The sequence below is a fragment of the Giraffa tippelskirchi genome, chromosome 14 (assembly GCF_054371585.1).
Source record: "Giraffa tippelskirchi isolate mGirTip1 chromosome 14, T2T-mGirTip1v1.2.pri, whole genome shotgun sequence".
NCBI lineage: Eukaryota > Metazoa > Chordata > Mammalia > Artiodactyla > Giraffidae > Giraffa > Giraffa tippelskirchi.
This window is the reverse complement of record NC_137288.1, coordinates 31003911-31014499: the sequence shown is the minus strand read 5'-3', so window position 1 is coordinate 31014499 and position 10589 is coordinate 31003911. Positions and strand designations below refer to the sequence as shown.

The 10589-nt window shown below is 38.5% G+C and overlaps 1 long non-coding RNA gene across 1 annotated transcript; it reads right to left on the bottom strand.

The window, feature by feature from the left end:
- Positions 1-2169: 2169 nt before the first annotated feature.
- Positions 2170-7135, bottom strand: LOC145534244 (uncharacterized). Its single transcript, XR_014074376.1, has 4 exons — positions 6862-7135; positions 6602-6743; positions 4533-4667; positions 2170-4017 (listed from the first exon to the last, which is right to left on the bottom strand). It is a non-coding gene; the product is annotated as an uncharacterized LOC145534244 (long non-coding RNA).
- Between the last annotated feature and the right edge of the window lie 3454 nt (positions 7136-10589).

The following is a 10589-nucleotide window of genomic DNA, read 5'->3' as shown; positions in this document are numbered from 1 at the left end:
GATTCTTTGAAAAGTCAGTAAAAACAAAAAGCTGGGCTAAGAAAAGAGGGAAAAAGGATGTAAATTTCTCATATCCAAAATTAAAATGGAGATATACAGATCCTATGGACATTTAGAATAGAATAAAGGAGTGCTAGGAGCAACTATGCCCAGAAATTTGATAGCCTAGATGAAATGGAAAAATTCTTTGAAAGACACAATTTGCTAACATGCAGACTAAGAGAAATTGACATTCTTAATTGATTTATCTTATTAAAGAAACTGAATCAAAAATAAATGACCTCTGAAAGAGAAAACATCAGTCCCATATGTGTTCTCTGGTGAATTCTACCATACATTTTACTGTTGAGGCTTTTCATTTGCCAAGTCCTGTCTGACTCTTTGCAACCCCATGAGCTGCAGCACTCCAGGCTTCCCTGTCCTTCACTATCTCCCGGAGTTTGTTCAAACTTATGTCTATTGAGTCAATGATGTCATCCAACCATCTAATCCTCTGTCATCCCCTTCTCTTCTTGCCCTTAATCTTTCCAAGCATCAGGGTCTTTTCGAATAAGTTAGCTCTTTGCATCAGATGGCCAAAGTTTTGGAGCTTCAGCCTCAGCATCAGTCCTTCCAATGATATTCAGGGCTGATTTCCCTTAGGATTGACTGGCTTGATCTCCCTACTGTCCAAGGGACTTTCAAGAGTCTTCTCCAACACCACAGTTCAAAGCATTAATTCTTAGGCACTCAGCCTACTTTATGATCCAACTCTCACATCCATACATGACAATTGGAAAAATCATAGATTTGACTATAAGGACCTTTGTTGGCAAAGTGATGTCTCTGCTTTTTGATACACTTTCTAGGTTTGTCATAGCTGTTCTTCCAAGGAGCAAGTGTCTTTTAATTTTGTGGTTGCAGTCACCGTCCACAGTGATTTTGGAGCCCAAGAAAATGAAATCTGACCCTGTTTCCACATTTTTCCCATCTGTTTGCCGTGAAGTGATAAGACCGGATACCATGATCTTCATTTGTTGAATGTCCTCTTTCACCTTCATCAAGAGGCTCTTTAGTTCCTCTTCAATTTCTGCCATTAAAGTGGTATCATCTGCATTTCTGAAATTACTGCATATCTCAGCAATCTTGATTCCAGCCTGTGATTCATCCATTTCAGAATTTTGCATGATGTACTCTGCATATAAATTGAATAAGCAGGGTGACAATATATAGCCTTGATGTACTCCTTTCCCAATTTTGAACCAGTCAGTTGTTCCATGTCCAGCTCTAATTTTTCTTCTTGTCTTGCATACAGGTTTCTCAGGAGGCAGATAATGTGGTCTAGTATTCCCATCGCATCAAGAATATTCCACGGTTCGTTGTGAGCCACACAGCCAAAGGCTTTAGAGTAGTCAGTGAAGCAGAAGTAGATATTTATTGGAATGCCTTGCTTTTTCTATGAACCAGCCTATGTTGGATCTCTGGTTCAATTTGATCTCTGGTTCCTCTGCCTTTTTAAAATCCAACTTGTACATCTGGAAGATCTCAATTCATGTACTGCTAAAGTCTAGCTTGAAGGATTTTGAGCATAATATTGTTAGCATGTGAAATGACTGTATTTGTATGAAAAATTTAACATTCTTTGGCGTTGTCCTTGTTTGAGATTGGAATGGAAACTGACTTTTTCCAGTCCTGTGGCCACTGCTGAGTTTTCCAAATCTGCTGGCATAATGAGAGCAGCACTGTAACAACATCATCTTTTAGGATTTGAAGTAGCTCAGCTGGAATTCAATCACCTCCACTAGCTGTGTTTGTAGTGATGCTTCTTAAGGCTCACTTAGCTTCACACTCCAGAATGTCTGGCTGTAGATGAGTGACCACACGACTGTGGTTATCTGGGTTATTAAGAGGTTTTTTGTACAGTTCTTCTGTGTATTCTTGCCACCTTTTCTTAATCTCTTCTGCTTCTATCATGTCCTTGATTTTTGGCCTTTATTGTGCCTATCTTTGCAAGAAATATTTGCTTGGTATCTCCAATTATCTTAAAGAGATCTCTAGTTTTCCCTTTCTGTTGTGTCTCTCTATTTCTCTGCATTGTTCACTTAAGAAGGCTTTCTTATCTCATCTTGCTATTCTTTGGAACTCTGAATTCAGTTGAGTATACCTTTCCCTTTCTCCTTTGCCTTTCACTTTTCTTTTCTCAGCTATTTGTAAGGCCTCCTCAGACAACCACTTTGACGTCTTGCATTTCGTGCTCTTGGGTATGGTTTTGGTCACCACCTCCTATAAAATGTTGTGAATCTCCATCTATAGTTCTTTAGGTACTCTGTCTACCAGATCTAGTCCCTTGAATCTATTTGTCACCTCCACTCATATAATCATAAGGAATTTGATTGAGGTCACACCTGAATGGCTTAGCAGCTTTTCCTGCTTTCTTCAATTTGAGCCTGAAATTTGCAATAAGGAATTCATGATCTGAGCCACAGTCAGCTCCCAGTCTTATTTTTGTTGACTGTATAGAGCTTCTCCATCTTCTGCTGCAAAGAACATAATCAATCTCATTTCTGGTGATGTCCATGTGTAGTCATCTCGTGTTGTTAGAAGAGGGTATTTGCTATGACTAGTGCACTTTCTTGGCAGAACTCTGTTAGCCTTTGCACTGCTCATCTTTTACTCCAGGGCCAAACTTCCTATTATTCCAGTTATTGCTTGACTTCCTATTTTTGCATTCCAGTCCTCTATGATGAGAAGGACATCTTTTTTAAGAGGTCTTGTATGTCTTCACAAAATCGTTCAACTTCAGCTTCTTCAGCATTAGTAGCTGGGTCATTGACTTGGATTATGATAATGTTCAATGGTTTGCCTTGGAAATGAACCAAGATCATTCTGTCATTTTTGAGATTGCAGCCAAGCAGTGCATTTCAGACTCTTTTGTTAACTATGAGAGCTACTCCAATTCCTCTAAGGGATTTCATTCCCACAGTAGTAGATATAATGGTCATCTGAATTAAATTCACCCATATCCATCCATTTTAGCTCACTGATTCCTAAAATGTTAATGCTCAGTCTGGCCATCTGCTTTCTGACCACATCCAATTTACCTTGATTCATGGACCTAACATTCCAGGGTCCTAGGCAATATTGTTCTTTACAGCATTGCAATTTACTTTCACCACCAGATACAATCACAGCTGGGCGTTGTTTCCTTTTTGGCTCAGCCTCTTCATTCTTTCTGTAGCCATTTATTGGCTCTTCCCCAGTTGTATATTTTGGATACCTACCAACCTGGGGATGGGAGGGTTCATCTTTCAGTGTCATATCCTTTTGCCTTTTCATACTGTTCATGGGGTTCTCAAGGCAAGAAAACTGAAGTGGTTTGTCATTCCCTTCTCCAGGGGACAATGTTTTGTCAGGCCCTAACTAGCAGGGGCATGCCCTTCAACTATTCAGCATAGCTGGATGACATGTCTGGTGCCCTGGCTGTCCCACTGCTCATCCTCATTGAACATTTAAATCTTCACTGTCCATTGGGTATCGGTCAACGTGCTGCTATGAGTCGAGGCAAGGGCCCTGCTGGAGTGTCTGGGAAGTGGGTCCAGGAAGGCTGGAGTCAACACTGGAGGATGCCCAGGAGTGGAGGGCACCCTGGCCTCACTGCTGCTGCTGCCTGTCCTGAAGCTGATCTGCTGCCTACGAATCACTGGCTGTTCCAAGAGGTGCTGTCCACAGTGCCTGTTCCAAGAGACGCCGATCTGCCATCTAGGAGTCTCAAGCAGCCCTTTAGCTGATCCATCCCCCAGAAGCAGATGGTACCCCAGCCTCTCTGCTGCCACAGGTCACCCTGAAGATCTGTCACAATTGCTGGCTCCATGCTAGGAACTGAGGGCTCGCTCTGGTCACTACCCTGTTGCTGCCTCCTTTGTTTCATGTCTGGTTCATTTTCTTCTTGTCCTGCATACAGGTTTCTCAGGATGCAGGTAAGGTGATCTGGTACTCCCATCTCTTGAAGAATTTTGTTGTGATCCGCACAGTCAAAGGCTTTAGTATGGTCAATGAAACAGAAGTAAAAAATCATACCTTACCTATTTGAGTGGCTAAGTCACTGTATTATCTAGAAATATAACCATTTGCTTAGTATATTTGCAGAAACAAGTTTCTCTGATTTTAGATAGAGTGTAAGGTGGAAGAAAATGAAAAGATCTGAGAAGGGATTCAGGAAGACATCAATAGGTGGGTGAAAGTTTGTGGGGAAAAGAGAGAAAGGTATTTGGCAATTCAGATTGTACAAAGTCATTCGAGTTACAAAAAGAAAACTGCCAACCCATTTCTGGCTCTAAAAGGCAAATGGAAATGATTCAAACAAATGTGATCATATTTCATTGCATTCAGACACAATAGTTATTAAGAAGAAATAACAACCTTGCTTCATGGCTACAGTTAGTTTTGATCTATCACATCACCCTTCCTCTCAAAGAACTTAACATTTAACTGAATTCACAAGCATATAAAGAGTTAAGATTAATGAAAGAGTTAAAAATGCAAGAGATTTTTACCTGTCATAATTAACAACAAATGAACAGTGCAGGATACATGTGCTCTGACTTCATTACTTGATGGCAAAAGTCAGGGCAGGCTTCAGGGATGTGATATTCCTTTGGCTTCTCTTAGAAAGTCAGCAACTGTAGCAGCTAAAAATAAAAGAAGAATAAACAGAAGAAATGTGTTTTAAATTAATATTCAAATGATTTTGAAATATTCAAGTGGAGCTACTGTGAGCATCAGTAATTACACCAAAAAATGAGTAAATGTTATAATTATAACTGCAGTAAAAATTATCCAGCAGTTTCAGGAAGAGTCTCTGCACAGCATATTGATCAGCAGTTATAGGGCTTTTCTTAAGGATGAAAGCAACCTGAAGAGAACATAAATTCAGTTTGTTCACATTGTAGATGTTCCAGTGGTTGAGTCGCAAGACCATACAGATAGATAGCTTCAGGAATACTGGCCCCTACTGTTTATATCAGATGTAATAATCATATATTAATATATTTCCTGGATTACACCATTGGGAGAAAAACTATTCTACATAGCTCTTTAAATTTCTCAATTCAATCCGGTTAGCTAAGGATGTTTGGGTTAGAATCACTATTCTCCATTTATTAGCCCCAATACAATTCTAAAATCATGTTAATCACATGGCAAATATTACATCTAGGATTATAAATTTAGGTTATAATAGTGATTGGTAGGAAGAAGAATACAACCGCCTGTTACTTTGCCTCTGTTACTTTCACTTTCTTCAATTTGACTCCTCCTGAATCCTTCAATTTCAAGACCCTGGTCTTAAACACACCTGATCTTAAACACACCTAGGCTACTGGTTTTTTCTGCCTATTCTCCCCACTGGAGTTCTGTCTTTTACAGCTTCCTTTAGAAAGATGGTATGGTTTCCATCAGTTTATGTCAAAGTCTTCAGCACTGTGTTCTTGGTTCACCCCCATTAGTCACTACAAATGCTACTAGTATTCTCGTAGAGGACTTCAAATTGTATTATAATCCCCACTTTACTTCCACATCTTCACTTATTCCAACCAATACATTCAACTCTCAGTGGCCCCACAAACTCTATACATCTGTCACTGCTTCCCTGAGAACTACACACCAGACCAACTCAGTCTTCTGAAAAGATACTGGAACCTGTAAATACAACTTCCTTCTCTAATTTAAACCTGTTTCTCAACTAATTTATTGAATTTCAATCCTGTCTGTCCAGTTCAGATTCTATGTTCTTTGGAAAAAGCTGTTTCTTAAGTACATTTGCAATCCCTATCCTCCCTACCATACTGCAATATGTATGAATTTGAATACATATTTATTGAGTGAATAAATGGCGAAATAAGCAATTGAATTATTGAGTCTCAGGACAGCAAAGAACTCAGAGATCCTTGGAAATTTAAATGTCTTATAATAAATGTTGATGGATTGAGAATATTTGCTTTTTATATTTTATAATTGTTAGACTGATTTAATGCAGCATAACTATAAAATTCACTTATTTTTGCTGAGATTTTAATGAAGCTTATAATCTAGTGTAAGGAGAGAGAAAATAAACAAGTAAACACTCAAATAAACAAGATGATTTATCATTAATTTTTGCTACATATTTATTATACATGTTATATATCATCAGTTTACTGATGACTCTAAATTATGCAGTAGGATATAAATATGAATCTTTTACCCAACCACTGGTTTGAATGCTGCTCAGCTAAATCTCCTTTTCCTGTCCTTTAATGACATATTGAGCAGAAACCATAACTTTCCAGTTGATCTTGCTATAAAAACTCAAATCATTTTAAAACTTTAATCTTAAACTCAATTTGCATCCCATTTCCTTCCCTCTCTCCAGTACAGTCTTCAGCTGGGGACTTGGCTGAAAAGAGTAAAGGAGACAAATGTATCGTATAGTTTGGCTCTTATAGTTCTCAGCCTATTCTGCCGCTGAGGTCCCTTCAACAAGGGAGCAGTCTCCTTAGATGGGATTTACTTGAAACCTGAATACCTTTTCAAGAATACATTAGCCTTGGTGAAAATTTCTCATTCTTGAGACCCACTCTCTCACCTGGTCCTGCATTTCTTTCCAATTCTTCCCTCTGTTCAGTTAGGCACAGGGACAACTCTTAAGTCTGTTGCTGAAGGACGCTTTCACAAAATAAACAGCATGGTTACTATTATTTAGGAGTGCCTTGCAGTCTCCTTGGTTTCTGAGAGGGAAAAGAAATAAACCAGGTCAATCTTCCACTTTGAACATGCCACTTTTCTTAAGACTAAATGTTTTCATGATTTTCCTTCAAATCTGCCCTTTCTCTAATAATATATCACCTCTCTTCTCAGTTTCAATCTCATCTACTCATGGTATGCAGGGAAAAACAGGATCTTGCTATGTGAGCATGCTAAACATTTCCATCTTATACTTTATAGTCTTTCCAAGCTGGAACGCCCATGTTTTGCTTGAAAATGCTTTTTTATTTTTCCTCCTGAGCTTTGGACTCTAGTTCTCGCTGGTTAAACATCAGGAAATGTCCAAGTTATCACATCTATTTTTCTTCCTCCATCTTCTTTCCTTCTGAAGTTACCAACATTTACATTTCTTTTCAGTGTTCTATTTGCATGGTTGTCACTATGGTAACAAGAATCCAAGACAAAATGATACCAATACAAGCAGACAAGGGATAGAGAATGATCCAAGATCATGACGGCATGAAGATATCTCTAGAAGGATTCTCATCCCTGCTGCTGCTGCTAAGTCGCTGCAGTCGTGTCCGACTCTGTGCGACCCCATAGACGGCAGCCTACCAGGCTCCGCCATCCCTGGGATTCTCCAGGCAAGAATACTAGAGTGGGTTGCCATTTCCTTCTCCAGTGCATGAAAGGGAAAAGTGAAAGTGAAGTCGCTCAGTCGTGTCCGACTCTTAGCGACTCCATGGACGGTAGCCAACCAGGCTCCTCCATCCATGGGATTTTCCAGGCAAGATTACTGGAGTGGGGTGCCATTGCCTTCTCCCTTCTCATCCCTACCTCCCACTAACTCCTAGTCCCATGGAGGCTTGGCTCTGTGAATAGGCAGCCTGATTGGGAGTAAGGATCCTGCTGGGTTTTTAAAAAAACTTTCTATTTTATTGGATACTTGTAGCTTTGGAGATGATAGCTATCCAATATTCTACCTCGTAACAGATCCAAGTAACTGATAAGATACTAAGTCATCACAAAGAAGCTGAGTAGTTTGAATCCTGTCCTAGACAGATTGTCTGGCTTTGATCCAACCTCTGCTTGTGGGCTGCTTCACACATGTACCTGAACCAGTTGCTTGTATCAGATTCATGACTGGGTCAGCAAATACTCTGTTCCTGGCACATGAGTAAAAAAAACAATGAACTTTTCAGTAGTGGCAATAGTGCAATTTTCAGGGCTCAACTAATACTATTTCAGCCAAAGAAGGGATGACTTCTTTTGCTGTTTGCTAGAAGTGAAACAAGCAGAGAAACAGGTTTGTTTCTCTTACATGTTTCCCAACCACCCCCCAACCCCCACCCGGATCTTGTTTTTACAAGACCATTTTTGAGATATGTGACATAATGTCTACCAACAGAGGGAGTAAAAATGAAATGTTAGTTACATATATGTTAGTTACGTGTCAGAATTATCCAAGGTGTAAAAATTGCTTCTCCTCACCTGCATGAGCAGTTAAAGTAAAAACAAGTGTTTGCCTAACTTCCAAGGTAATAGCAATTTTGTAGACAAGCAGTGAATATTTTGCATTTTGGGAAGCTATTAAGTAACTTATGCAACTAAAGTCAAAGTTGACATCCCCAAAACAACGGCAGGACACAATAGAAAGGCCGATTATTTTCCCATGGGCATTTGAAAATAAGATATCTGAATGAAAGAAGTACTTCCAAGTAATGTTTTCAAAGGCAGTTTCAATAACCAGTACACATCTAAAATTGTATTTTAGTTAATGCACATCTATATGCTTTTACCTATGTGTCCATGGTTACTTGAAGTAAAGATTTATAAATTTGAAATCATTCAGTCTTTATATCACACATATGAATTAGTTGTTTTATTATCATGTTTATTTTACAATATAGGAAACTGAGGCAATGAGCGGTAGACAGTTGCAAGGGTGTACACAATGCAGAAGGCATGGAGGCTGTACTTGAACACAGACATGCCAGCTCACAAATGCAGGCTCTGAGGTGCTCCATCAGGCTACAAAGAGCACACAGTCTGTCCTTGCTGCCTATCAGAGTGCGAGATGAGCTTGTGGACTCTGATGCCAGACTTGAGTTTCAATCCTGGTTCTGTGCCAATCACCATTATCAGTATAGTAGAAGCATTTGCATCCTTTGCCTAGATTGCTGCTATTTACTTTGAGTCTGACTCCCCACCTCCAACCCTCCCTGTGACCCAAAGAGCATCCTTTTAAACTGAAAATGTGATTTTGTAATTTTTCTTGGATAATACTTTTATGACCAATTCTCTCTCTTGCTCTAATTTTACCAGATATACAGGCTGTCTTGTCTTACTCAACTTTTTACTCTTTCCTAGCAGAGCTTGTAATAAGAGTTAATATTTTGGGGTTACTTAGCTTTCTCCCCTGGAACCAGTACATCAGGTAGCTCAACTGGGCCCCATGTACCAGGAAGACAGACTGTGTAAATTTCTTCATGGCTACCTTAGCAAACTTGGGGAGGTGGTGAGGGACAGGGAAATCTGGCATGCTGCAGTCCATGGGGTCATCAAGAGTCAGACATGACTTGGCAACTGAACAGAAACAGCAACACTAGCAATAATAGAAGAGAGATTTCCTGTCATAGAGTATTAACACATGATAAATATTGACTGAATAACTCGATTAACATAGAGGAATTGGTGTTTTGGTTATGTCTCAAAAAAAACTAAAGCTACGTTGAGATAATTTTGATTTGTAGAAGGGGATAAAGTCTTTTCTTGATTGTGCATTGTTGACTGCCAGCATGTGCTATAATTTGGAAGGGTAAAATACAATACAAATAAAATTTGTATACATATTTATCTAAAACAAAAGCTATTAGGAAATAGCTAAAATACTTTACTGAAGATCACATTGTACCAAGAAAAATTTAATTTCTGCAGTTAAAGATTTGAGGTATTGCATTGGAGTCATTCACTCATATTCTAAAATATAACAATCCAATGAAGGGCAATTTACATCTTTAGGAAACTGCTTAAAGAGCCTCACTATTCCACTAGAAAGTGATCATTTTACTATGCATAAATAATTATTATAACATGAAATTCAAATAGCAATTATTAGCATGTGTGGAATATGTTATAGTTTACATAGTATTTTCAATCCCATTATCTCATTTCCAATCTCATTTCCTGATTATATTTTTTTGCCAAGAATAACATGTTATCACTCCAACACTTTGAAATACACATTCTTGAATAGATATACTTGCCTGCAAAACAACACTCATGTACGTAAATACACACAAACACACCCACAAAGACATCCACAATCTTAAAGATCATCTATTAATATCAGTAGCCAGCATAGAGGTAGGCTAGTACTGTAGTCTACATGAATATTGCTTTTGCTTATTGATGGTTCTTATCCCCATTAAAACTCTTGCAATCTTTTCTTCAATATCTCTGATATATACACAAATATAATTTTTTGATCCCTGGCAAAATGTTTAAACATTGTTTGTACTTACATTTTCATTTATCAAACATTTTTAATTATTGCAATATACTCACTTTTATTAAACAAGTTACTTGACTGTTCTCATAGAAACATTTAAGCACACAACAATGAATTCTTTTTATAAAATATAATTGGAAAATAGAAGTCTGTATGCCTTGTGCCACAGAGATACTGATGGGTATTAGCCAGTTAATGCACATCAACCATCATATAACTGCAAACTGAAAGCACAGAATCACAATTTCCTCTAACATTAGACTGAAGAATGTCTTCTCCCAGAGTCTCACCATCACCACAGGCCAATTTAGAGTGCTTAGAGGTTTCTACATTGAGAAGAAGAAGCGATGGATCATTC